At 49.2% G+C, this 25,172-nt stretch overlaps 1 protein-coding gene and 1 pseudogene across 2 annotated transcripts in view; both read left to right on the top strand.

Annotated features, from left to right (window-relative positions):
* LOC149367723 (uncharacterized) overlaps nt 1-25,172 on the top strand; it is a 107,259-nt gene that overhangs the window by 29,852 nt on the left and 52,235 nt on the right. For both annotated transcript variants that reach the window (XM_089557229.1, XM_089557238.1), the window contains exon 3: nt 7,432-7,527. The gene's annotated coding sequence lies outside the window, so the exon portion shown is untranslated. The remainder of the gene's footprint in view (nt 1-7,431; nt 7,528-25,172) is intronic.
* LOC149367724 (large subunit ribosomal RNA) lies at nt 13,662-17,227 on the top strand (annotated as a pseudogene).

Here is a 25,172-nt window from a genome sequence, read left to right as displayed (position 1 = left end):
TCAGTAACTGTATATCGAAGACGTCGTTGACTTATGCAAGCGGCTTATTCCATCCATCAGCGAGGCTCACACAGTCGAGCATATTACTAAAGGGATTGAGGACGACGCTTTTCAAATGTTAGTGTCTAAAAATCCTCAAACCATCTCCGACGTCGTCTCTTTGTGTCACAGCTATAACGAGCTCCGAAAAGAGTGTCATGTCACCCGCCGTACCATTTGCCTGGACGACACTCTTTCGAGCTTGGCTGTAGGCAGTCCTGCTCACAATCAGCCAACAATTCTGCGGAAGGAGGTCGCCCGTCAATTATCGCTGGTTACCTGCCAACCCGCCCAAACGCCATCGCTGTCGCCTCCTATTGTCCTATTGAGCATGTCATCCAGGAGCAGGTTGCTGAGGTCCTGCCGCCCACTAATCCACCCCCTCTGGTCACTGCTCTGCTGACATATGCTGAAGCTGTCGTCCGGCCACGACCTCAGCCGGTTCATGCTTATGCGCCACCTGGCGCCGTGTTCCCTCAGCCGCAGCTCACCATCCTCTGCCTCACACCGGTCCGCACCCTATGGATCCGTGGCGCACCCCAGATAACTGCCCGATTTGCTATGCCTGTGGTCTCGCTGGTCATGCGGCCCATTGGTGCCGCACGCGCAGATCCCGTCCTCACGACTACGGGCGTGTGCCAACATATAATGTTTCATTGCCCTCTGCACCTCTCTCTTCTTCTCTGCCTCAGAATCCCTCTACATCTTGCTTCAGCTCCTACAAACGCAACCATTGGTTGTCGTCTCCTCGACACCGTTCGCTCTCTCCTATGCTCGGCGTCACCACCCCTCCAAGCGAAAAACTAGGCGCTGTAGTTCCGGAGGCAACAACTGCACCATCAGCGACCGTTTCAAGCCCTACTACTACTCCTGTAAACATTATTGAAGTGATGAAAAACCTGTAGCACTCGAGACAAGGACACACAACGAAGACAACAACACGTGCGTCTCGAGCGCTACAGTTTTTTCATCATGAGCAACCAACTCGCCCAAACATCCACCCTGATCATTATTGAAGTGCTGGTTGAAGGTGTTCCTGTTGACGCTCTTAACACTGGTACTGCCGTGTCCATCATTAGTCAAAACTTGTGCCGCAAACTAGAAGAAGCGACGACGCCGCTTTCTGAAATTTCGCTTCGAACCACCAGCGCTGATCCCATTCGACTTCTCTCAGCGTGCACTGCCCGCCTCATCATCCAAGGCCTCTCCTACCCCATTGAGTTCTTTGTTCTCGCCCGCTCCTCTCACGACATCACCCTTGGGTGGGACTTTCTGTCTATGTATCACTCCATCTTCAACTGTGCATGTGCTCAAATTGATCTGTCGCCGCTGTGTGATCCTCTTCTGGACGCCTCCCCTGTTACTGCTGTGCATATTCTTGCCGCTGACGACACCGACATGCCTGCTCTCTTCTGTTCTTGTGCCACTGACTTGTGCTGCACTCTCTGATGCTGCTGTCCCTTATTTACCCTCTTCCCGTTGTGCGTACCGCAAATCTGTCGTGCTCCCACATGCCATGCTCACAATTTCTTGGTTGTAGCGCCCTGTACGTCGCAAACCTGTTGCCTTTCTCCACCACTTTACTTTGTGGAGAATCACTTGGCACGGTTGTTGTCATCGATCTCGACAGCGCTTCTTCTGTCTTTTTTGACCCTGACGCACATGACATCAACGCCCTCACTCCTCCCATTGAGGTCGCCAACCCGACCTCAGCTGATCCGTTTTCCCATTCCATCGATGCCGCTCTACCTCCTCTCCAACCACCTTTTTGTTTTCAAACCAAGCCATTTATCCTCAATAAATCGGTCATGGAGACCTGTTTCACAGTTTGGAAAAAATGCGTGAAATTTGTTACTAATTTAATCGTAATGGCCTCTGTAATATAAGCAAATTGTTCTTTTGGTACATTTGGCAAGAATTTGATGATTTAGTGAGGATGTTCTGTTTATAGGCGTCAACAAAGTAAGACATAGCTAGTGAAGGAAGGTGAATGCACTGTGAAGCAGGTAGTAGGTCTCGCTGTTATAGGCACCACCATTTTTTTTCCACTGCACAGAGAGCAACTTGGCTGGCCCCAGTTATCCTTTGGAATGTACCAGATACAGGCAGAACTCAGCTTTGCACTTTGCTGTGGTCTTATTGCTTCTTATGAATTGATGTGAATTCACATGAAGCTTCCCCAGATTGACCTTTTGCCGTCGACCATTTACCATTAACGTGAACAGCACGGCAGCCTTCCATTTTCTGACGTCCTACTCACTAGGCCCGAAAAAACTCAGGGTTCTCAGCGTACAGAAAGCCAACCCACAGGGGACAGTACCTCCAATTTGGTTGTAACCACCCCACTTCCCACGAGGCATCTGTAGTAACAACTTTATTGAAGAGAGCGGACACCATGTGTTCCTCTCCAAAAGAAAAAAAGCGAAAAGAACTGCGTTGTCTCTGGCCTCCAAAAAAACAGATACCCTATCTCTTTCATTTGGCGCACCATCCAAAACCAGGAAAGGCTTAACAAAAACAAGAATATTTCCACCTGTGGCCCAAGCATATGCCATCAGTAAAAATGCAGTTGTGTTCCTTTCGTAAAAGACGTCAGTGAAACCTTGGCCCATATTCTCAGAAAGGACGAGGTACAAACTGCACATGAACCGACTTCCACCATCGGACGCCTCCTCTCCCATCATCCTAAAGAAGAGGCTCAAGGCATGGTACATAAGATCCTGTGCTCGAATTGCTCGGCGTCGCACATTGCTGAAACCAACTACTACCCCACAAGAAAGAAGCACCACAAAGTAGACGTCAAGCAAATGAACAGAGATCGAAACACGGTGGCAAAAAACTGCGATGCATGTGACCGCAAGATTGACTTTGAAGGGACCATTGTGCTGGACACCAAGCCGCTCCCTCGCAGAAGGCAGATGTGGGGAAATATTAGCAGCTTCCTTGGAACTCTTCCCCTCATTACATCTGTGGTTTGCGTCCAGTGACCCAAGGGCTGACTGAACGAGGGCTTAAAAAGGCAAGCTGCAACTCGGCCGCAGTCGCACCTGGTGAAGGAACTGAGTAGGGTCTGAAACGTTGTGTCTTCTGGGCTGCCTACCAGTATGACGAGTTGTGGTTGGTAACCCCTTGAAAATTATGGCAGCAGGGACAAGGCCAATGCTTTGTCGTGGTGCGTACAGTAGTGACTGTGGGCTTTTGTAAGCCTTGGATGAAGCCATCATCCAGTATCTTATTATCTTGCTTTTGAATTGTCTTGCATACCTGCGGCAAAACACAGTAAAGCTGTTGTTGAGTTGGAAGTGTGTTGTTGCACGCAATGCTGAAGCAACAAATTGCGGTTGGAATCCACATGTCCAGTTCACTGCTGGGAACCCATGACTTTCCTGGTGGGTAGAGATGGCCGCTTGCTCAGCCTTCTAAGGTGTGTGGTCTTTAAAGGAGGCTCATCATGGTTGTGTAGCCCTTTGCATCAGGAGGGTGCAGGGTGCCCCCTCCCCACCATGGATGGCATCATTGCAGGGGGGTTCTACTGCAGCGATACCGATGGGGGGGGGCATCTTGATATTGCTGGATGCTTACCGACAGAATACATCTAAGTGCGCTTCCTCCCTGGTGCTCTGCCATTATGGGACCTCAACGCTCGGGAAGATGGTCTAGCTAGCCTTTGGAGGTTTCCCACTGGTAGGGGCAGGTGTCCTTTGCACCTGAGTGGCGTCTTAGTGATTTAGAGTGCCCGCCTTACATGTGCAAGGGTCGCCGTAGTAGCTCAGTGGTTACGGCGCTCGGCTGCTGACCCGAAAGACACGGGCTCGATCCCGGCCACAGCAGTTGAAATTTGATGGAGGTAAAATTCTAGAGGCCCTTGTACTGTGCGATGTCAGTGCATGTTAAAGAACCCTAGATGGTCGAAATTTCTGGAGCCCTCCACTACTGCATCCCCACAGCCCGAGTCACTCTGGGACGTTAGATCCCCGTAATCCAAGCCATCACATGTGCAAGATGCCAGGTTCGATCCCTAGCTCCGCCTGGTGCCCACCATTATTAGTAGGAACACTGCCTGTTTACAGGAGGTCTTCCGAGGCCTGTAGTGGGAGCACTTGGGGATAGGAGTTAATGGAGAACACCTAAGTAATTTGCGATTCGCTAATGACATTCCCTTGCTAAGTCACTCAGGGGATGAGATGCAAAGCATGATCAATGAGTTAGACACGCAGAGCAAAACGGTAGGTCTTAAAATTAACATGCAGAAAACCAAAGTAATGTTCAACACTCTAGCAAGGGAACAGCAGTTCGCAATTGGTGGCGAGGTGCTACAAGTGGTAAGGGAATGCTTCTACTTAGGGCAGGTAGTGGCTGCTGATCCGGATCATGAGAGGGAGATAACTGGAAGAATAAGAATGGGCTGGAGCGCATATGGCAGGTTCTCTCCGATCATGAATGGCACTGTACCAATATTCCTCAAGAGAAGAGTATACAACCGTTGTATCTTACCGGTTCTCACCTATGGGCCAGAAACATGGAGGCTAACAAAGAGGGTTCAGCTTAAATTAAGAACAACGCAGCAAGCTATGGAAAGAAAAATGATAGGTGTAACTTTAAGAGACTGAAAGTGGACAGAGTGGGTGAGGGAACCAACGCGGCTTAATGACATCCTAGTCGAAATCAAGAGGAATTAGTGGGCTTGAGCTGGGCATGTAATGCAAAGGCGAGATAACCGCTGGTCCTTATGGGTTACAGAGTGGATTCCAAGAGAAGGCAAATGTAGCAGGGGACGGCAGAAAGTCAGGTGGGCGGATGAGATTAAGAAGTTTGCGGGGATGCAGTGGCTGCAGCTGACACAGGACAGGGTTAATTGGAGAGGCATGGGAGAGGCCTTTGCTCTGCAGTGGGCATAGTCAGGCTGATGATGATGATGATGATGATGGTGAAGCTTTCCCTTTGCCTTTTGCTCAGCTGTTTTTGAATGATTTAAATGTTTGAGATTAGGGGCTCTAACCAAACCTTTAAACCATTGCTTCAACGGGATGGTGATTTGTTCCACTGTCGAGCAACTTAGAATTTGATCCACGTGTAGCAACTTAGAATTTGATCCACGTGTGGCAAAGCCATCTGTGCTCCTTTCTTCTGCAAAGTGGCCAGAGATGTGCCCAGTATATATACACCTGCTTTCTTCTGAATCAACAGTTCATATTAGTGCTTGTGTTTCATCAGCTTCTAAATGTTGCATCATTTTTAATGCGACAGCCTTAAAGGCCCCATTGTCCAGAAAATTCTATGTCAGCGTTTGACCGAAAAATGATGAGCATGACTCTGGCAGAGAGAGAAGCCTAGGAGGCAGGTGGGCTACCTAGGTCATGCGACTTTGTGGTGTCATCGCAACCTGCCCACCTTGGCAGGTGGCAGCTAAATTAATGATCGATGGCTCGGGAAGAGCAACCTGGGCCGCAGAAGACCCACCGCTGGGAGCGCCTGCTATCGCAGGGCAGTGGCGCATCGCTTAGCCATTGCACCATTACGCCAGGAGGGGCATGAGGACTCGCAGGGATCTCTGTATGCAAAGTAGAGAATGTCCTTCTGCATGTATGGGAATTAATCCATTGCGATATCGCGTCATGCCCTTAAGGCGGAGCCTAAGTGTTCCCTCCAGTATTTGTTTACGCTAAACTCATTTTAAAAGTTTGGCCAGAGGTGGTCCAGGCTTGCTGAAGGATTCAGCAGTGTTGTCCTGGAGTGTACTTCTTGCAGAGATTACTTTCAGCGACAGCTGACACTGCACCTCTGTTCGACACACTGGTTAGAGAGACCGAGAACAACCATCGTGTTAACGCTGCCTTTTCTTGCTTATTTACGTCGTGTGCAAAAAAAGAATGTCCGGAAAAAAAAGTGGGGCTCAACCGAGTCCCGAACTGGTTCAGCTAGGTTCAGAACTGTTCGTTTAAATCGTTCTGGTTTGGGTTCAATTCCAAGATGGTAAAAAATTACGGGTTCAGTTCCGCTTTCTTTAAATTGTTCCGGTTTTGGATTCAGATTAAGTTCTGATTGGAAGCCTTGCTGGAAAGTGGCAAGTCATACATTGGCCAAATGGGCCGGTGTGTGAATGTGTGACTTGGGGAACACGCCAGCTCCCTTAGCAGCAGTCCTACCACACACCTTGCTGTCCATAGTCACACATGCAAAAACTGCATTCCACGATTAGGTGCCACCACTGCGCATCATGAGAGGGAAATAACTAGAAGAACAAGAATGGGGGGGAGGGTAAATGGCAGGTTTTCTCAGATCATGATTGACGGTTTACCGATATCCTTCAAGAGAAAACTATACAACAGCTGTATCTTACCGGTACTCACCTATGGGGCAGAAATGTGGAGGCTAACAAAGAGGGTTCAGCTTAAGTTAAGGACAACGCAGCGAGCTGTGGAAAGAAAAATGATTGGTGTAACGTTAAGAGATCGGAAACGGGCGGAGCGGGTGAGAGAACAAACGTGGGTTAATGATATCCTAGTTGAAATCAAGAGGAAGAAGTGGGCTTGGGCAGGGCATGTAGTGCGAAGGCAAGATAACCGCTGGTCCTTGAGGGTGACGGATGGGATTCCAAGAGAAGGCAAACGTAGCATGGGGCAGTGGAAGGTTAGGTGGGCGGATGAGATTAAGAAATTTGTGGGAATACGGTGGCTGCAACTGGTGAAGGATAGGGATAATTGGAGAGGCATGTGAGAGGCCTTTGCCCTGCAGTGGGCGTAGTCAGGCTGATGATGATGATGACTATTTTGTTTTGTCAAAACGACTTGTGGTCTAGTGAACAGGCTGAGTAGTGGCTTAAAAAAAAAGAAATTGAGGCAGTTGTATAGGCAAGGCTTCTGTTAACTTGCATGAGTGTGCATTTTTAGATAAGTGCAGCGCATTTTGAATGTTTTGTACGTCAATATTTTTTTTGAAGAATTCGAGCTGTATTTGTATGGTGTGTGTTTCAGTTGCAAGTATGTAGTGCTGTGTCTGTCTTTCATCTTCCACCTGTGTTCATCTTGGTGCACTGCAGAAATATACCTTGGAGTACCACTGTTGCTGCCATTTTTTTTTTGCAAGAAGGGGCAAAAATGTTGGTAGCATTAATACACACTGCAAGTCGAAAACAGAATGTTTCCTCTGTATTGCTTGTGGGGTTTTAATTGGGGAGAGGAGGGTGCATTGCGGGGAAGTGAACCACTGGGGACTTGTTGAGGGTGCACTGCGGGGAAGCGAACCACAGGGGACGAGTAAAGCGCGTCCCCACATGCTGTAGAACTATTTGCTTGACCAGTGCTTCACGTATTCTTAACACTTTCGCCACTCTCTTATCCTCTGCGCCTTGTTGCCAGGCCACTCTGTAAATGCACTGTGGCTCTCTTTCAGGGTTGCAAGGTGTCCAGTCCCCGAGCAGGATGTGTGTCCACTGAGCGCTGTGGTCCACCTGTGCATCCTGTCCTGGCAGTTTGTGGGCAAGCTGAGGTAAGACCAGCTGCAGGGCTTTGGTGATCAATCTTCAGCTGTACAAAAACTTACGCATTTGAGTATGTTAGTAGCCAAACATTCGTTGTATCCGAGGCTGATGCACTGAAGTTCGTTATATTTGAGGTGGCACACTTACGTTTGTTAAAATTGAAAAAAAGTCCGCTGTTTTTCGTTATGTCCAGGTTCTCATTACATGCAGTTTTTGCGAGACCACTCGAAAGGACAGTGCAGAATGGAAACCAGAAATAAATGTAGGTGAAATTGCCTTGACAATGCTCTGCAGAAAACTCCGTTACTTGAAGTCATAAACGTGGGGAAATGTTTCACGACTGCGCATCTGAGGCAGCAGCCACCACCACCTCCGCCGCAGCTCGCGTAACGCCGCTACGAGTGGGGTGCGGAAAGGGAGGGGAGGCGAAAGTAGATAAAAAAACGCCCCCAGTATGTACGCGCAACATTTAATGCAAAGGTCTCAGCGCGTCTGTGATATATACTTCACCATTTCCCGCCGGCCCCAAGTTGCATTGGCAGTGGACGTCAAAAAATACTTGCACCAACAACAAGCTTACGCATCAGAGCATTTTGTGAATGAAATGCATACAGAAACAAAACCTCTGCCTGTGCTTAATATTGGGCGCGGAATGAAGCGCAGCGCCTGGCTTGCCAAACTATAATCTGTATAATTTCAAGAGACGAAGCTTTCGGATGGCCTTGGCAAAGCTGTTTTAATTCAGCAGTACACGATGTGAGGTCTTCACAAATTTGGCCACAACATTGTTTCGCCACCCCACATGTTCTCCAATATCGGGAGCGTGTAGGCACCGCCACCTGAGAAAAAAACAAAAAAAAACATGTCGTTAGTACAAAAATACTCATTTAATTTGCACAGCATGGCATGAATGGAAGCGACTACACGGACTTTTACCCAACTGCAAAGTGAGCCAAAATGCAGCCACGGCAACATAAGAATAAAAAACGTGGTATGCATGGGACGGTGAACTCTGCCATTCATTCTACTAAATTATTCGACTGAAATCAAGTCGAATGCAGTGCAAAAAAAAGTCCGCTATGCATAACCGTGCCAGAGATACAACAAACGCAACGACTTGAGCAGAGCCCCTACCCGATTGAGTTTGGGGTTCTCAACACAGGTGCGGCGATTCGTCCTGTCGGTAAGCGGTAATAGCGTTACATTAGCGTACCAACCTATCAGACCGTGTAATTACTTATTTTTCGGTATTTGTGAACCATTGAGTACTGGCGGAAGCGGAGTAAGCTAGAATGTGAATTGCTTTCATTGAACTGGCTTGTGTCGCTCGTAGTGCGAACAGCCCTACGCAAGTGGCAGGATGGACCGAATTTCAGTTCCATCGCATGCGTATTCGCAAACAAACATTGCAATGATCAAACGTGGATTCGTTTCGGTCAAGTACTCACTGTTGTTTCCAAAATGTTCAATTTGTGAACGGGGTACTCTGTCGCGAGCTCTGCATCTAAACTGTCACACTCGCCATGGCCAAGCAGGCAGCGAAAACGCAGATGAGAAACTGTGCTCCACGAAAAACTAGATATTCGATTGCTCTCCGCGATCTTATGTTTCAGCACATTTTGTTTTAATTTTGTAACATGCAACACCATGCCGCGTTTGCCCTACAGTCAACCGGCGACAAAAACTGCACGCATGAACTGCGAGCATGGCACTCACCGATGCTGGTCGTTCGCTCCATGGAAGAATGGTCGCCTGCTCCCGGTTGGCTGTTGCAGAATAGCATAGCACACACATGGATTAACTCGAGGCGAACCCCTACGCAAAATTTCTAGGCCTGGCAGGAATAAAACGGGCGGATATGACACTTCCAGAGATCACACACTGCTTCGTCGGCAGCCCACGGGCTGCAAATTATCAGCCTACGATGGTGTCGGCGGTAGGCGGCGCTGGAGCCGCATACCGCTGGAGTAAAACAAACATGGCGGCACCCAGGTATCGAAACTAAAATCGTGTATACAATGGTTAACCCATCCTATTCGGAGACGTCGGGAGTGGAAGACGATGGCGACGACAATGCGATCAGTTCTGAAACACGTGACACTCCCTTGATAGTGTCGGGGCAAGAAAAGTCGTGGCATGCCGCCACATGCTTCCTAACATATTTTTTTTCTAGATGTTGTCCGCGCATGTAGCGTCTACGCCTTGTGCTGCACTTGATATTCTGCGTTCATCAAGATGACATGCTAGTGTCTTCACTGGAGTGGAATGTGGATTACGCTTTGCCAGGATACGCCTAGCACGTGCTGCATGCCCAAATGCGAGAGTAATTACAAATCGGAGCCCAAAAATAATGTTTTCAAGTTTCCCCAGAATGAAGAACAGAAAGCCTGGATTAGGGCGATACCACGAGCAAACTTTGTTACGTCACCGCACTCCAGGGTAAGCTACAGACAATGATTACTTTTCAAAAATACGGTAAAATTGAGCGCTGCATTATATAAAGTGTGTTTAAATGAGGAAGCTGGTTAGAATTGTGAGTGGGGAATGCAGCTTTTCAAGAGAACTCCCTTGTCAACTTACAGCTGCTATTTAAACAAAATTTAACTTCCCTCTAGGTTTGCGAATTTCACTTTATTGAGGCCGACATGGTGCGAGAGGCCTCCCACATGGACGAGGTTAAGGGGCGCACCACCACTGCACTGCTTCCGCATCTGCGCCTTTGCCCAGGCACCATCCGTTCAAAGTTTCCAGAATGCCCGTCTCACCTTTCTAAGCCAAGCACCTCTAGGGATGACCCAGACTTGAAGCACATGCGTCTTGAGGGGGCTGCTTTGAATAGTCTGCTAAGTACAGTAGCCAACCGATACTTCGGACTCCAATAATTCGGACTAGCGCGATATTTCGGACTTTGCTGCAGAACCGTCGCGCACCTCATAGAAACGTGTACATTTTCACGACCGATATTTCAAACCTTGCAAAGTCTAGAAGTTTGAATTTTCAGACTAAAATAGATGTCAACAATATTGTGGTGTTCGTTTTTCAACTGAAAGTTTGTTATTTCGGCCTAATATGGACGTGAGCGGGCATCGCTGTCACTACCAACCCGTTTGCTGCCACCGTGCCACCATCTTGGATTTAAACGGAATCGGCTTGGCGGGCGCAATCGGACTGGCTTGGACAGGCTTGGCTATTTGTTCTCCATCGTTGCCATTCGAGGTAATGAGATGCTTTCCATTGCCATTGAGATGGCCTACAAAGGGCGCGCGATCGCATTGAAAACGGGACAGTGGGACAGCTGCAGCGTCCGCCGCGGCTTGGACGACACACTCCACGGTGCGCGGCAGCAAATGTGGTAGATGGGGAGATTGCATTCGGAGGCGCTCGCTTCCGCTTGTGTCTTCCCGTGGGTTACCTCTCGGTCTTCCCGAACGTCATTGCCCCATGCAAACTGACAGTTGTTGGTTCGCGCAGCGAGCGCATTCATTCGCGGCATGACTGCGGCTGCGTTGCACTATCTGGTATCATGATGTGACAGGGTGCAGTCATGAGAAAAGCACGGTTATGACTCAGATAGAGTCTAATATTGTCACTTGCAGGCGGAACATGGGGAGCGGTGATTTTCACAATTCTGAAAGCCGGTTTTTCGCAGAAAAGTTAATTTTTTTTAGTTCACGGATTTTTTGGACTGTGTTCGATTATTCGGACCATTTTTCAGGTTCCGCCGAGTCCGAAATACCTGTTGGCGACTGTATTTCTTAACTCTTTCGCTACCGCGGAAAAATGCACGATTTGGAGCGTACTGAAAGAAAATTTTTTTTCTCAAGAACTAATACACCCAGCACATATTGCAATGCTTGAAATTGTAGCTTATTAGTTACACTTCTGAATGAAACAAACACCAGAGTTGTGTGTGCAAAAGTAAATGAACATTTATTTGTGAAATTTGCTAAAAACACAAAAAAAGTAAATAGCAAAAACAAAAATTACCGGCTGCACTAAGCCCGAACTTGATTAGAGGAAAACTGGAATATACAAACTGTTGCACATGTTTATAGCTGTCATTATTCACAGTTTCAGCTATGAGAAAAATTTACTGCACTTTCCATGGCTTGTCAAGTCAGGGGTCATGACTGTGGTGCCACTGTGAAGAGCAATCAGAGGTGAAGATGTGAAGTAGAGGTAGACTGACAAGTGCTTCACATAAGGTTTTATCTTTGTTCCTCCCTTGTTCTCTGATAGCCGAGCTTGTAGTTTCTTCTTTTTTTCATTCTTTTCGGTTGGTGTTGAATGGATTCTACGAGAGGATTGGGGGCGTGAACTTCTTTTCCCTCATCATACCCGAAGATTTCTTGAATGAGCTGCTCCCTGAAAGCCAGCTGATAAAATTTGGCATTTTAGGCAAGCTCTAAAACATCAGGATCGATGAAATAAGTTTTATCGATGTGGTTCAAAAGCCAGGACACTTTTCAAGTGTTTCCAATAGAAGCTGCCGCCACTGAATCATCCGGGTCCGTTACGTGCAAAAAAACAAAAGCAAAAAAAGCGAAAAACCAATTTTTAGAAATGATTTTTGATGGAAGAGGGCCAGAATAGATTATTCTGGTATTTCAGTAGAGATACAGTCGTGGCAGGTCAACAATTCCAATGTATATGATGATTCCAATGAACATCAGAATCTCCAACAGATTCACGTCTTCCCATGAGCCGTCACGCCGAATTTGCTGAAAATCTTCATCCATGCATACTTATTAGTGTTTCCGCACACGATCTTCATCATTTCCGCCATGAAGAGCATCAAAAAAAAGTCGAGAAATCGAGCGAATCTCCGAGCGCCGCTCCGCAGCGATGTGCCGATATGGACACCTAGCTGTCGTCTTGGTTGAAAAACGCGACGCGACCTTGAGCATTTGGCAAACTGTCTTCGCCATACGTTGTCAAGACCCTGAAGCACAAAAATAAACCACTGTCATCAATTACAAACCGTATGCACCGCAGAAAACACACAGCGAACGAAAACAGAACTTACATGCAAGTACGCGCTGACGTTCCAGGCTCCCGAGGCGAAGTCTCGCTGCCGAAACCGAAATCCAACGTTTGTACATTGTTGCCCGACTAATAACCGCTACTTTCGTCGCAAAAAACGAAACAGAAACCGGCCGACGTGCTCGGTGTCAGCTTTCGCTTCCGAGGAGCGCGCGGCGACGTGGACGCCATTTTCTCCGGCTGACGGTGCTGCACCCGTTCAAAGTTTTATTTTTCACGGCGCCCCCTCATGTCAAAACACTGAAACCAAGGCTGCAATCGAAATAGCAGTTGTTGAGCTCGCTAACTAGATGGCGGAGCACGTCCACAACGCTCCAAAATTAGCTTTTTTGCGCGGGCGATTTGAATCTATCATATGCGAACGATCGCCTATGGCGCGGTAGCGAAAGAGTTAAAGAGCAGGAAGCGGATAAGATTCCAAACCTAAAAGACTTGACTGAGTATGTAGCAAGCAAGAAATGTACATTCTGGCCTGCTATTGAAGGAAATTAGCGCCTTACTTTACTGCACACCATTGAAGGCCATCGCTGGCAGAGTAGCACGTGGGGGTGCTAAGCCGCGACGAGTAGGAGGGCCGCAGCGGTGGGCGTTGAAGGTGTCGGGCGCGAGCCCGCCTGGAGCCGCCGCTGGTGCAGATATTGGTGGTAGTAGCAATTACTCAAGTGAGAACCTTGAGGACTGAAGTGGAGAAGGGTTCCATGTGAACAGCAGTTGAACATGGGTCAGTCAGTCCTTAGGGAAAGGAGAAATCCTGTCTGTCGAATCGGAGACGCCCCGCTGCAACCGAAAGGGAATCGGGTTAACAGTCCCGAACCCGGCTACGGAGATCGGTCCTTTGGGGCCCAGTGCGGCAACGCAAACCAGCTCGGAGACGCCGATGGGAGCCCCGGGAAGAGTTTTCTTTTCTCTGTAAGGAGATCGAGTCCCTGGAATGGGTTCACCCCGAGATAGGGACGGTGGCTCCGTAGAGCAGTGCGGCTCTTGCGCTGTCCGGTGCGCTCCTGTCGGCCCTTGAAAATCCGAGTGAGGGAGTGTGATTTTCGTGCCGGACCGTACCCATATCCGCAGCAGGTCTCCAAGGTGAACAGCCTCTAGTCTCTAGACCAATGTAGGTAAGGGAAGTCGGCAAAACGGATCCGTAACCTTGGGAAAAGGATTGGCTCTGAGGGCTGAGCCGGTCGGGCTGGGGTCCAGAAGCAGGAATGGCACTGCACCGGGACTGGGCGAGGCTCGCCGCCGTCAAAAGCGGTGCGGCCGAGCCCGGACCAGCGTCGGGACCTTCCTGTGGAAAGCCACAGCTGTGCTTGTTCCGGGGGCTTCGTGCCCGAGGTTCTTGCTTCGGCCGGCAGAAAACAGCCAACTCAGAACTGGCACGGACCGGGGGAATCCGACTGTCTAATTAAAACAAAGCATTGCGAGGGCCGTAACGGTGCTGACGCAATGTGATTTCTGCCCAGTGCTCTGAATGTCAACGTGAAGAAATTAAAAAAAGCGCGGGTAAAAGGCGGGAGTAACTATGACTCTCTTGTTTCAGGGTCTCCGGGTTTTCAGAGGACAAGTCAACGTCCTCTAACCTGATAATCTTGCAAGCACTCATGAGGACGATGAAAAAACTGCACCGCCCGCTGTTCGCCATAAGTCTTGATATTCAAAAGGCATTTGACTCGGTGTCGCATCATGCCCTGTTTGCGGCCTTAGAGGGCAGGAGTGTGCCGCAGCGCTTCATTGCGCTCATACGTGACATGTACAAATTCGGTACCACAACGTTTTGGTCCGATGGCATCACAGACGACATCAGAGTCCCTCTCCGGAGAGGCATTAAGCAGGGGGATCCTTTATCACCTTTTCTTTTTAATTGTGTTCTGGACCCCCTGCTACAACAGTTGAACGCCTTGGGGCTTGGGGTGCACCTGCGGGGTGCATCAATGAGTGCCCTAGCATTTGCGGACGACATAGTCCTAGTCTCTGATACATTCGAAGGCCTCCAGGCCCAACTTAGAAACACGGAGCAATACCTTCAGAATGCTGGGTTGCGCCTGAACCCTCAAAAGTCACAGTATTTCGGTTGGCGCTACGACCATAGTGCCAAAACCGCTAGGTACGAGCTGCCACCCGTTACCCTTGGCTGTGTAGAGGTGCAACCGGTTCCAAAAGACACTCCTATAAAATATCTGGGTCTAGGAATCTACCTTACGAAACAACCTGAAGTGCTTACCGCCATGGCACGTTCCCTTATGCAACTCATAGGTGCTGCCAGTCTTAAACCATTTCAGAAGCTGCACTGCTTCCGGCAGCTGGTGGTCCCCGCATTTTTATATTTAGTAAGGCTGAGATCTGGGCGAGTTGGTATGCATTCATACTGGTGAACAGCGCAAAAAAGGCGGGACAACAACAAGACAAGCGCTGACTATCAACTGGGTTTATTGACCTTTTTGCGCCTTTTTTGCGCTGTTCACCAGTATGAATGCATTTTTATATACAGCATCCAACACTCTGAATGTCCGCACTGAATCTGGTCGCCTAGACAAGTTGATGGGAGGTGTGGTCAAGAAGGCATTACATCTTCCACATAGCTTTCCTAACACCCACTTGTGGCTGCCGTCAAGGTGTGGAGGGCTGGGGCTCCTGCAACTGCAGCGAGTCGCCCAGGCAGTGCAACTCAAGGCACTTGGACGACTCATTCGCCTAGGCGACAACTTCGTTGATGCTCTTTTTGAGATCGTCCTGCAAACATCTTTCAACCAAATTGCACAGCAGTTTGGCGTGCCTGAGGGGGTCAATTCACATAAAGAACTAAGTTCGGCCATCAAGAAAGGCTCCATAGCATGGTGGAAGAAACTAGAGGCAAAGTATTCTAACAAGGATCTTTTCGCCTTTAAGGATCAGTTTTCAGCCAATTCATGGCTTTCTTATACCTCCAGTATCATGAAAAATGGCGACAGGATAAAGGCTCTACGGCTGCGTACGAATCTTTATCCAACACGAACATTGTCCAATAAACACTCAACAAATCCTGACGACCGCCTGTGCCGGCGCTGTGGCCACGCTCCAGAAACCGCGTATTATATTCTCCAGGAGTGCAAGAGTATATCCTTGCCACGCAGTGAGCGACACAACTTTGTCGCAAAGAATGTCGCCAGGCTGGTACTTGAGAAAGACCCTACAGCGGTCATAGAAAGAGAGAAGACTTTTGCAGCCCCGAGCGGCTCACGTCTCCGCCCCAACATGATTGTTAGGAAGGGCGGGGTTGTCCACGTGGTCGATTTCGCTGTGACGTGGGACACGAACGTAGGAATTCTCAAAAGCATGTGCGCCTACAAAGCAGCGAAATATGAACAACTCCGCCCACACTTTCATGGTGAAACCGTCAAGTTCTGGGGGATGGCCTTCGGGGCAAGGTCCATGCTGTGCAGAGAGACCGCGAAAGTTGGTGCCGTACTCGGTCTCACAAAGGCCGATCTAGGATGGCTCTCTGCAAGAACACTGGTCGGGAGCATTGTAATGCTCAGCCGCTTCGCGCGGTTGGTGAAGTGACGGCCTTGCCCCTCCCAACCCGTAGGACTTTAGTTATCTGACACCTCCTTGCTTTTAGCACCTTTTAGTATTTTATTACTTTGTCTTTTATTGATTTTAAGCCAGTAGTCTCCTTTTTGGACCCCTGTTTTTAATTTTGGGGGCGACTACTTGGCCAGCTTTTAGATGCTTTTAGATTTTGTAGTTAGTTTAGTTTTTAGCCGTTTTTTAGTTGTATTTTAGCCCTTACTAACTAGTCATGCGCTGCTACAGTTTTCAAGGCATTTGCCCCCAAGGCCCCATCATTCTATGTTCGTACAAATAACATCTCCTCTAAACGAGCGCGGCAGTACACATTGCGTGACTTGCCGCGCCGTCAAGTGAACTCATGGCCAAGTACGGTGAGGCTAAACGCTTCTGCAGCTTGGCGACGGCAAGACACGTTAACTAACACCACCTTGGGGGCCCTTTTCACTCCGCTGATGCGGGGAAATTACAGTTCTTAGCCAAATGCCTCGTCATCTAATTAGTGACGCGCATGAATGGATTAACGAGATTCCCACTGTCCCTATCTACTATCTAGCGAAACCACAGCCAAGGGAACGGGCTTGGCAAAATCAGCGGGGAAAGAAGACTCTGTTGAGCTTGACTCTAGTCTGACTCTGTGAAGAGACATGAGAGGTGTAGCATAAGTGGGAGGTCGCGGGATACGGCCTCGTTTCGGCGGGGTCCTCGTGGCCGTCAGTGAAATACCACTACTCTCATCGTTTCTTTGCTTGGTGGAGCGGAAAGCGGATCATTGTGTTGTCCACACTTCTAGCGCCAAGTGCGGGGGCCTCCGTGATCCTTCGGGCTTTGCGGAAGGCCTGCACGATCTGTTCCGAGGACAGTGTCAGGCGGGGAGTTTGACTGGGGCGGTACATCTGTCAAACGGTAACGCAGGTGTCCTAAGGCGAGCTCAGCGAGGACAGAAACCTCGCGTAGAGCAAAAGGGCAAATGCTTGCTTGATCTTGAATTTCAGTACGATTCGAGACCGCGAAAGCGGGGCCTCTCGATCCTTTTGGCTTTAAGAGTTTTAAGCAAGAGGTGTCAGAAAAGTTACCATATATATCCACGGATCCGGAAGCACGACTCTGCCGCACTCAGTGACCATTCGCTCAATATGCTCATCATACGGCATGAATCATCAAATTGAACATCAGAGTGAATTGTCCCTCAAATACATGGTGGGAAGAATCACTGACCTGAATGATCGCCAACATTTTGTGACACTGATGGTTCACGTCAAGCCTTATTTTGACTACAAGGGAGACAATATTACCGGTGCTCCTGTGCATAGCTGAGGTGCAGGTACTAGCACACTTGCCCTTGTAGTGCACAGCCTCTTGTGACAGTTTAAGGAAGTCTTTCACATCGTCTGCATCACATGTGCAGAGTATCTGCATAAGTTGCTGAGAAAAGTAACGTGGATTGGAAGAGATTGGCTGGAAGAGATTGGGAACCGTCTGAGATGTCATTTGGCACGTCCGCACATTCAAGACTTTGAAGACTCGTCGTATTACTCCCAAATTTGGGCGTCTGGCGAACGTCCTAACTGTGGCCAGCATTGAAGAGCGCTTTACGGATCTCTCAACTATGATCCGCCAGATAGTTCGCGAGGAACTTTTGTGATTCGAGCTCCATCCACGGTGTGCACCATCCGTGCTGTCCGACGTTCCCGTTTATCAGGGGTGCCCATCTGTAGTCCCCTCGATGCCCGGGCTATGTTCAGTAAATACTGCACACACGTCCAGGTTCAGTGGCCCTAGTCATCCATCTCACTCCTACTCACGCTCGGCTGGCTTCAAATTGCACTACGATCCAAATTATGAACATCGTTCGCGACCGCCTGCACGCTCTTTCGGGCGCCCAGCCAGAAGGCCTGGAGACATGCATGGGTATTCAGTGCTTCCCGCCTTGTCAAAGTCTTCTAGAGAACAAGGTCTTCGTCGCACCGCTCCCATGTGCCACTGCTGCGGCATCGAGGGCCACATTGCTCGCTACTGCCGCTGCCGTCCACCACCTCGATACGAGCAGCTCGTCCATCCTCCTCCACCAGTTGACGATTCTTATGACTCTCCTTGGCAATGGCCCTCAACCTTGAGCCTGACGGACAACACAGCCACTCTCCCGTTTCCGACCGAAGTTTCTCTCCACCGCCTTTCTCTTCTGTGCGCCGTTCTTTGTCACCTCGGCGACGCTCCCCATCGCCTTCGCCGGGAAACTAGTCGGTGCGGCAGCTGGAGGTGAGGCCGCTGGAGACTGCGCTGCGTATAGAAATTCCTCCCTCAGTTGCTATGTTGAAAAACACGGTTCATGTGCTTTTGGATGGTGTGCCTACAATGACCATAGTGGATACAGGTGCAACTATCTCAATTATGAGTTTGTTGTTCAAGAACCAGCTAGGCCGCAAAGTTATGTTTCTTTGGGACCGCAGTGTTAACTTTCATGGCATGGGCATTGAGTTGTTGTGCCCTCTGGGGATATGCAGTACTGTGGTGTACCTTGGTGAAACGGTTTTTATAGCGGAGTTTGTAGTGCTTTTGAGATGTGCGCGTGATGTTATCCTAGGTATTGACTTTTGCGAATGTGTGGTGCAACTGTCGACTGCCGCTCTGGGGAACTCTGCGTTGATGGTTTCCTTCTATCTGGACTCTTCGAGAGATGCCGGCTCGAGAAGATGTGTTTTGCATGTCCGAGGATACCAGTCTGCCCCTGCTTTCTGTAATGTGCTTACAAGGGTAGACGTGCGGGCTAGTTGGTAAACTATGATTCCTTCAAACAGCGCGAAAGACAAGGACACAGAAAGAAAAGAAAAAGAATGTGCGTCCCAGTTTCATGCTCCAGCTGTGCTTCCGACACCTTCAATGCTACAGTGGTGCCTCTCTATTCCAACTGTGCCAAGAAACTCATTCTGGTTCCGCATTGCCTGGTGTCGGTGTTCCAGGGCAGGACACAATTGTGGGCCATCAACTGTTCTTCGCAACCTGTGGTTTTACCAGTACGCATGAAGATTGCCACATGTAATCAAGATAGCCCTGCTTCGGTGGCTTTGGTTGTTGACGCACCAGACTCAGTTGCTGCTACTCCAGCCACTGACTCACTACTGCATCGGATGATTAGCAGATCCCTGAGCAGTGCCGAGCGTGATTCCTTGGAAGCCTTGCTGGTCAAATACTCATTCATCTTTGACTTTTCAGAGCCCAGCGGTTCCCGTAGCATTCCCGTGTTGTGTACATGGCATAGGATTGACACCGGTTACTCACACCCCATTCAACATAAGCCGTACAGAGTGTCCCCAACAGAACGCCTGGTCATCAATGGGCAAGTTAGAGATATGTTGCAAAAGGATGTTATACAGCAGTCCTACAGTCCTTGGGCCGCCTCTGTCATTCTGGTCAAGAAGAAAGATGGCACATGGTGCTTTTGTGTGGACTATCGCCGCCTGAATGCTGTAACAAAGAAAGATGTGTACTCACTTCCTCGGATTGATGATGCCCTTGACTTCCTGTTCTCTGCATCGTACTTCTCATCCGTTGACCTACAGTTGGGCTATTGGGAGATCCCTATGCATCCCGAGGACAAAGAGAAAACGTCTTTTATCACACTAGACGGCCTTTTTGAATTTAACATAATGCCTTTTGGGCTCTGCAATGCTCCTGCAACTTTCGAGCAATTTATGGATGCGATCCTGCAGGGCTTGAAATGGCAAATTTGTATGTGCTACCTCGATGATGTAGTCATTTTTGGCCGGACATTCAGTGAGCACAACGAATGCCTCACCCTTGCACTGTACTGCCTGAAACGCGCTGGTCTGGGGCTTAAAGGGACACCGAGGAGAGCTCTATTAATATTTTTTTTATAGCAAAATCCGATAGTTCGGCATTTCATGGCTTTGTTGCCACTTGGCCGGCAGCGAAAGATGCCTTTATTTCTAAGAAATTTGGATTCGAAGTTGAAAAAGTTTTTCCCGCCGCTCTGATTCAAACTTGGGATTCTCCTATGACGACACAGGACTAAGTGACGTGAAACATGACGTGCACATGACGTAACGCAGACTCCGTGATTTCTGGCGGCCAGCAGTGCGGCCCAGCAGTAGCCGAAAAGAAAGCTACCGCCGGTCGCACGTTGAAGGCATCTATCAGCTATTGCGGCCGTCGCTACCGTCGCTTCGTTTACGTTTGCACCGGCGTTTTGCCAGCGTTACGATGGATCCCGCTCTCGAAGTCGTCAACGAAGTTCTCGCAAATAGACACCTTTAGTATACCGTGTACCTTGTTACCGTTAGCGGAATACCAGGAGCCCGCATACCGCTGTGAGCATGCAGGCGCTGATTGGTCCCGGCGCTGCAGGAGCGCGCGTAGCTTTCGGGTACGTGGCGCCATCTGGCGACGTCAAGAAGATTTGCGCATGCATTTGCTGCGCCTTAGTGATTCTTGGCTTCTCGTGTCCTAGTGTTGCTAGAACTATTGGTTCTAGCAACACTGTTTTGTCCTATGACGTCATGAAGCTTGTACTTGCGAGTTTGGCCTGTGGCGGCGATACCTGTATTTTGGTTCTTGCTCTTTTCTACGTTACAAGAGCTTTGTTGTCAGTATGAATGGCGTTTTTGTAATCAGGAGCTGGTATTCTGTCGATACAAGTCAACTTCAATTTCTCCTCAGTGTCCCTTTAATTTGAAGAAATGTCGTTTTGATGAACGTCACACATTGGTGCTCGGGCACCTCATCGACCGAGAGGGTGTTCCCCCTGATGCACAGAAGTCTGCGACTGTAGCATCCTTTCCAGTGCCTTAGACTGCTAAAAAACTTTGCAGCTTCCTCGTACTTTGTTCGTATTTTCGCCGCTTTATTCCCCGTTTCGCTCACATCGGTCACCCACTCACGTGCCTGCTTTACAAAGATGCTCCCTACGATTGCACATCTGAGTGCGATTCTTCTTTTCACCAGCTTAAGTTTCTCCTCACATCGCATCCTATTCTATGCCATTTCAATCCTTATGCCCCAATGGAAGTGCATACTGATACCAGTGCTGTTGGCATTGGTGTCGTGCTGATTCAACATTATGGCGACAAGGAACACGTCATTGCTAACGCCAGCCACTGCCTGAGCAAATCTGAACGTAACTATACCATTACTGAGCAGGAGTGCCTTGCGGTAGTTTTTGCCGTTCATCGGTTTTGCTGCTACTTGTATGGACGACCTTTCACAGTGGTTACCGACCACCATTCCCTTTGTTTGCTGATCAACCTCCGTGACCCATCTGGCCATCTTGCACTGTGGGTAATCCGTTTGCAAGAGTTTGATTACACCGTGTCCCACAAGAGTGGACGCCGACACGCTGACGTGGGCTCTCTCTCGGTTTCCGCTCGCTACGACGAAATGTGATGCCGACAACTTTGACCACTACATCGCTTCCGTAGAAGATTCCCCGATGCCCGTGCGTTCCACGAGCAGCAACGGAAGGACCAGCATCTCATGCCATTCTTTAACACTGCGCAGGCCCCTACAACTTCCTGTGCATTCTGTGTTTGTGATGGTCTTCTCTATAAGAAGGTCTACTCCACCACTGGTCTCCGTTTCCTTCTGGTGGTGCTTGACAGCCTATGCTCCTCTGTTTTGCGTGTCATGCATGACGATCCCACTTCGGGACACCTGGGTTCTGCGAGGACACTCCACCGCATCCAAGAATGCTTTTACTGGCCGTGTATGCGTGATACGACTGAGAAGTATGGGGCTAGCTGTGCACAGTGCGAGTCACAAACGCCCCACCGGTACCCCTCCTGGTCTTCTTCACCCTTTGACGCCTCCCAGATCTCCTTTTAAGAAGGTCGGGGTAGACCTCTTGGGTCATTTTCCCAAGTCCCATGCCTGCAACCGTTGGATTGTCATCTGTACAGATTACCACACTCGCTACTGTGGGACAGTTGCTCTCCCCTCGGTTACTACATATCAGGTCTCTGTCTTTCTGTCGCATTCTGTGATCCTGCACCATGGGCCCCCACGAGTTGTAATGAGCGACCGTAGCCGCCAGTTCACCACTGATATTGTTGAAGAACTTTGTTTGTGGGCAGCACAGTTCAGACATTCTACCCATTATCATCCGCAAACTAATGGCTTAAAGGGACAGTGAGGAGAGCTCTATTAATATTTTTTTAAAGCAAAATCCGATAGTTCGGCATTTCATGTCTTTGTTGCCACTTGGCCGGCAGCGAAAGATGCATTTTTTTCTAAAAAATTTAGATTTGAAGTTGAAAAAGTTTTCCCGCCGCTCTGATTCAAACTTGGGATTCTCCTATGACGACACAGGGCTAAGTGACGTGAAACATGACGTGCGCATGACGTAACGCAGACTCCGTGATTTCTGGCTGCCAGCAGTGCGGCCCAGCAGCAGCCGAAAAGAAAGCTACCGCCGGCCGCACGTTGAAGGCATCTATCGGCCATTGCTGCCGTCGCTTCGTTTACGTTCGCACCGGCGTTTTGCCAGCGTTACGATGGATCCCGCTCTCGAAGTCGTCAACGAAGTTCTCGCAAATAGACTCCTTTAGCGTACCGTGTACCTTGTTACTGTTAGCGGAATACCGGGAGCCCACCTACCGCCGATGAGCAGGTGCTGATTGGTCCTGATGCTGCAGGCGCGCGCGTAGCTGCCGGATACGTGGCGCCATCTGGCGACGTCAAGGAGATTTGCGCATGCATTGGCTGCGCCTCAGTGATTCGTGGCTCTCGTGTCCTAATGTTGCTAGAACCATTGAGTCTAGCAACACTGTTTTGTCCTATGATGTCACTCATCACGCTTGTACTTGGGAGTTTGGCCTGTGGTGGCGATACCTGTATTTTGGTTCTTGCTCTTTTCTACGTTACAAGAGCTTTGTTGTCAGTATGAGTGGCATTTTTGTAATCAGGAGATGGTATTCTGTCGATACAAGCCAACTTCAATTTCTCCTCAGTGTCCCTTTAACAGAGCGAACCAACCAGACACTCACCAACATGCTTTCCATGTACGTCGCCTCTGACCACAAAGACTGGGACTCTATCCTACCTTTTATCACATACGCATACAACACCGCTCAACACAAAACTACGGGCTACAGTCTGTTCTTCCTCCTCTATGCCCGCTCTCCACGACACACCCTGGATACTATACTTCCGTTCTCCACCGACGATGACCCTGGCATCGCTGAGATCCTCTGCAGTGCTGAGGAAGCCCGCCAACTAGCCCGCCTGAGAACTCTCGCCTCACAAGACCGCTCCAAAGCCCGCTACGACAACCATCATCGCCAAGTCACCTATCTCCCTGGCGAGTTGGTCTGGTTTTGGCGTCCACTCAGGAAGAGTGGCTTAAGTCTGAAATTGCTCGCAAACCCCTATCGGTCCCTTTGTAATCTTGGAGCGACTCAGTGACCTCACTTATAGGAATTGCACGCGTCACCAGAAGCGGCTGATGTTCTGCCCGCACGGAACTCATCCATGTCACGCAGCTGGAACTTTGTCATCCCTGTGCTGATGCCTGACTCGCCCAACGGGCTTCGCCTGTGACGGGGGAAGTGTTACGGGCTTGAAGAAGAGCTAAGAAGAGCAAGGTTGAGAAAGGAAGACGGGGAAGTTGGAGTGTTGTGCCCCGTTGTGCGCTGCTTCCCGCTCGTCAGTTGAACCGCTCGCCGCTGGCCTGTTGAACCGGCTAGAACGCCTTGGCTGTAAGACTAGCCGTAACAATATTTTGGGCTCCATCTCAGTTAGTAATTTTATCCTCAGGAACATGCCAAGTCATTTGACACCACTTCAAACATTCTGCGTCAAACGGGTGGGCCTCGAATGTTATGCAAATGGTGGTCCAGCTGGGGTCCCACTTCAATGATCGCTATACTGGCAGATATATAACGGATCGAAAGTGTAGGTATAAATTGGGGTGCTGCTATGTGATATAGTGTGGTCACGTGGTTACTGTTTTGGTCAGTTTGACTTTCATTGCAGACAGACGCATCCTTTACAAACTTATGTAGTAAGAGTTAACGCTCTTAAAAGTCTAAAAATCTCTCAGGCAGCATGGCCGATGGCGAAAATGGCTGGGAGGTGCAACCCGCTTGTTCACTTTAGGCAAAGAGCCATGTAGTTGTGCAGGTTTTCTGGCAAGCTTTTTCAGATGTGTAATGCTTCATCTCTATTTGAAAAAATTCATGATCAGTGTATGTAGCTTGGGTGATAACTGGCAGTACTGACAAATGCGCTCCAGCATACAATGATAGCAAGTCGCTTCCTGCGGTTTGGTTGAGGCATGATGAGACCTGCTGTGAAATGGAATGCCTATTTTTCAGTCTTAAGGGTGGCGGAGGTGGGACAGAGACGGACTAGAAGCACTGATTGTGCATTAGTGTCTCTCTCCACTCCACATCTGCTCTGCGGGTTTCACACGTACCTAACTAGGGTAGTCTTGCAGTGAGTTCGAAGTGTCTGCGGGACAGGGTGATGCTGGGCTTGTGTGGAGGATTTGTTCGTGCTTTCTGTCACATAAATGTAATGCTCACCATTTCATCATTTCTAAGTTCTGTGTGGAAAATTTTTGACACTCGTGTGCGCGCACAATGAAGAACGGGTTCGAGTGGTGTGTTCTGCCACATGCGGAATTCTGGCGCCTGCATCTTCATTGCGACCAGTCACTGCTTCTGGGAGCGTTCTATCTATTGGAATCTCAGTGCCGTAGCGATTACGTAGTTTTTAACGTTGCCCTGCCCTATACGATCGCCTCCGTCAAGGTGAATGTTCTGTCTCTGCTATTCCTGAACTTCGGCTTCTCTCCTCAAGTTCTTCCATCCGACATTTGCATTGCTACGCTCTCCCCCATTGCGCTGTGCCAAGTCGCTGCCTTCGACACTGATCCTTCTCATGATTCCGCAGGCCATAACCAGCCTACGTCGCTTTCGCCGAACGCCTTCATGACCATGATGCCCTATCTCTGTCCAGCCCAAACAGCAGAGTTTCGAGCCCTTCTCAAATCTTTTTCGGACATTTTCAGCCTCAATAATGTCCTGCTGGGCCAAGCTCTCTCTGTGATGCACCG

This window comes from Amblyomma mixtum, chromosome 1 (genome assembly GCF_055824585.1).
Source record: "Amblyomma mixtum isolate Tamu chromosome 1, ASM5582458v1, whole genome shotgun sequence".
NCBI classification, from domain to species: Eukaryota; Metazoa; Arthropoda; class Arachnida; order Ixodida; family Ixodidae; genus Amblyomma; species Amblyomma mixtum.
The sequence above is the reverse complement of the archived record's forward strand: the minus strand, read 5'-3'. Positions and strand labels throughout refer to the sequence as shown.